The 3,660-nt window shown below is 47.7% G+C and overlaps 1 long non-coding RNA gene across 2 annotated transcripts; it reads left to right on the top strand.

Moving 5' to 3' along the window:
* The first annotated feature begins 284 nt into the window (after positions 1 to 284).
* LOC128342420 (uncharacterized) lies at positions 285 to 3,339 on the top strand. 2 transcript variants are annotated; one of them, XR_008314974.1, is made up of 4 exons: positions 285 to 440; positions 651 to 818; positions 2,925 to 3,063; positions 3,186 to 3,339. It is a non-coding gene; the product is annotated as an uncharacterized LOC128342420 (long non-coding RNA). The 2 variants fall into 2 exon arrangements; XR_008314973.1 differs by having other exon boundaries at positions 285 to 818.
* Positions 3,340 to 3,660: the final 321 nt, after the last annotated feature.

Raw genomic sequence — 3,660 nt, 5'->3', positions numbered from 1 at the left:
CCTGGAAGACCACAACCACCAACAGCCCAAATTAGACCTGTAAAGAGGCTTCCATGAAGGGGGGGGGATCCCAAAGCAACCATTTTTGCCCGACTCATCTGCTGCCACTGGAGTCAGGGGATAGTGAGCTCAGTCAGGTGCACCCGTCTCCCCGGGGAGCCCTCCTGCATTCCAGCCACATATGCCTGTGAGTGACATCACATTGGGGGGCGTGGCCATAAGCTGGAAGGGCCCAGGTGGCCCTCTGGAGCTCTTTTCATAGCTGGCTGTGTTGTCAGCTGGAGGTCTTCTTGGTTCACGGTGGCTCCTAGGCAGCTGGGCGGCTTGGGTTCTTGGAGAGGAAGGGGAGGAGAGCTGGTAGCAAGCCTGAATGGTCCCCTTTGCTAAGCAGGATCCATCCTGGTTTACATCGGAAGGGGAGACTACATCATGTGAGCCCTGTAAGATATTCCCCCCTCAGGGGATGGAGGGGCCGCTCCGGGAAGTGCATCTGCAGGCTTGCATGCAGAAGGTTCCAGATTCCCTCCCTGGCAGCATCTCCAAGATCGGGCTGAGAGAGGCTCCTGCCTGCAATCTTGGAGAAGCCGCTGCCCGTCCAAGGAGACAATCTGGAGCTAGATGGACCAAGGGTCTGACTCAGTATATGGCAGCTTCCAGGGTGTGTGGCGCCATGGATATAAAGAGCCAAGCTGACCAAGGAAAGAAACTACTAGCCAGAGCAGCCAGGGACTGTGGAAGCCACGGAGGGACAGCAGCATCCCGCTGAGAAGGCAAAGCATTGAGGACCTTCCTGTATTCCTCGGTAACCACTGGAAAAGGTGAGGCGTGCCATCAAGTCAATCTCGACTCCTGGCGACCACAGAACCCTGTGGTTGTCTTTGGTAGAATACAGGAGGGGTTGACCATTGCTATCTCCTGCACAGTGTGAGATGATGCCTTTCAGCATCTTCCTATATCACTGCTGCCCGATAGAGGTTTTTCCCATGGTACCAGCGGGGATTGGAACTGGCAACCTCTGGCTCCCTAGTCTAGTCTAGTCGTTTTCCTGCTGTGCTATTAGTCCATCTGCTTAATTATAGCTTCGCCCAGGACTGGATTAGCCCTCCCCAGTAAAAACTATATTGGGAAACACTTGGGAACTAGAAAGTGGCACAAGCAGGAAAAACAGGGACAAGCAAGAAAGCTGATACTTATAATATTTCTATACCACTTTCCAACAGAAGTCCTCTTAAGTAGTTTACATAAATATGAATAAATTTTAAAAATGGCTCCCTGTCCCCCAAAGAGCTCAGAATCTAAAAAAGAAACATAAGATAGACACCAGCAACAGTCACTGGAGGGATGCTGTGCTGGAGATGGATAGGGCCAGTTGCTCTCCCCCTGCTACATATAAGAGAATCACCACTTTTAAAAGTTGCCTCTTTGCTCTTTTAGCTGGGATACTAGTAGTAGCAACAATGATGATGATGATGATGATGATGATGATGATGATGATGATGATGAATCAAATGCAGTCAATAACATCTAGTAGATTGTGTGTAAATATAATAATAATAATAATAGTTATAACACATATAATTATTTAAAAATATATATCTTTATTTCGAAGATAGAAAGCACCATGGCCCTCAGTTCTTGTTTCTTTAATGTTACTATTATCTGTATACTGTTTTTCAACAAAAAGCAAACTCTTCTCAGAGCAGTTTGCACAGGGGTAAGGTTTGCTGACCCCAGAGGGCTCACAGTCCACGCAGAAAGAAGGGAGACCCCAGCAAGAGCCGCTGGAGGGATGCCGTGGTGGGGCTGGACAGGGCCAGATGCTCTCCCCCTGCTTAACCGAAAGGGCATCACCGCTTTGCTGGGTGCCCCGTTGCTCAGTCCACAGGGGGACCTTGCCTCTCCAAGCAGACCGGGCTAATCATTACTTGACTTTTATTTGAACATCTGTGCCCTGCCTTTCTCCACAGGCCCCAAAGTGGCCAACCAAAACTAAAATCCCATAGAAAGCAAAAAGGTCATTTCCCAAAGCGCCATGAAATGGGGCACACCCCACATGCTGTGGGGGCAGAGCAGGCACTGGAAAACTACCACTAGAAGACAAACAACCCTGTTCAAAGCAGCCATTGAGCAGCAACTGTTACCCAGCAACCATCAATGATAGAACCCTGGCCCTGTTTGAGCAGGAATAACTGTCCTTCTGGCCTTCCTCTTCCCTGGGGGTTACCAACCTCTCCTCCTGTGCCTTTCAAAGCAACCCAAGAAAAGTGTCAGGAGATAAGGATCAGATGAGGATCTGGGGCCCAATTCTCACTCAGCCTGAAGCTCCCTGGGGGGAATTGGGGCCAATCTCTTGCTATCTACTGGCTTTTGGCCAAAGGGTGGGTAAGACTATAATTGCTTGCTAGTGGCAAATTAGTATAAATTTTATGTCTATTTTGTTATGTAAAAAGAGATATTTGCAGACTGGATTGGGCAAGGTTCAGCCCTCAATGTGAGACTAGACTTAAATTTGCATTCTGATTGGGCAAGTCCTCCAGGGTTTTTAAATTCTATGTTGATCAAAATGGGCAAGATCTCTAGGATTTTTAAACTGACTTCTTGTTTAGTGCACTCATGGCCATCTCGGATCCTTATTCCTTACTCAAGGAAAGCATTGAGTTTGAATGCTGGGCTTAAGGTTTTGATGTTTTAATGTCTATTGATAAAATGGAAGGAATCATTTCACATGCAAATGTTTAAATTGGTTGTGTCATGCAAGGGTTTTGAGAATTGTCTCGACTAAGAAATATTTGATTGCCTTGTCAGCAAGAAAGGTTCTTGCAGGATAGGTGCAAATCAAGCTATCTTGCAGACAGACAAAAAACAACAACCCAACTTCTGTTTGAAAGTTCTGTCTTTGTTGAAGATGATGTTTGGCATTTTAGCATTCAAGACTCTACAAAAATGGATTGCGAGAACGCCTGACCTGAGAAATTGACACAAGATTGAGCGGAGGTGAATGCACTGTTTAACGAGAAGAAGGCAGATCACCAAAGACGGCGGAAGTCCTGTGATGAGGTTGGGGTGAGTAACTGGGCCTGACTGGTTGGATGATGCCCCATCTGTATTGGGCTTCTTCCATAACAGATGCCCAATTAGTAGATAAATGTAAGGCAGTCTAACATTTCTCAATGACTCTCTTACAGAGGTCGGGAGAAGCTAAGAAGAAGGAGAGAAGAGACTCTACAGTGGGAGAACCACTTTGGGAAGAGCAGGATCAGCCCCTTTATCATTTCGGTTTGCCTCTTCTGCTGCACCTTCTTCAGTTCGACAGTATGGCTTTTTTGGTAATCTGGCGACCGGAACGATACACTGTAAGTATTCCAAATGTGGCAAAATACCAGGCTCTAGTTTCCCCAGGCACCATGAAATTGGGGCACACACCCCATGCAGTGGGGACTAAGCAAGCCGTAAAAAATGACTCCTCCTCATCCTGGCCCCAAACCCAGAGCAGACTCGCCCACCAGCCCTGTTCAAAGCAGGCCTTGACCAGCCACAGTAAGCATTGGAAGCCTGGCCCAGTTTGAGCAGGGAGAACAGTATGACTGGTCTCCTCCTCCCTCAGGGTTTCCATCTTGCCCTGACCTTGCAGCTTTCAAAGCAACCCAACCGATGTGCCAG

Source organism: Hemicordylus capensis, chromosome 2, assembly GCF_027244095.1.
Source record: "Hemicordylus capensis ecotype Gifberg chromosome 2, rHemCap1.1.pri, whole genome shotgun sequence".
Taxonomy (NCBI): domain Eukaryota; kingdom Metazoa; phylum Chordata; class Lepidosauria; order Squamata; family Cordylidae; genus Hemicordylus; species Hemicordylus capensis.
Note: the sequence above shows the minus strand (reverse complement) of the source record. Positions and strands in the feature narration are given on the sequence as shown.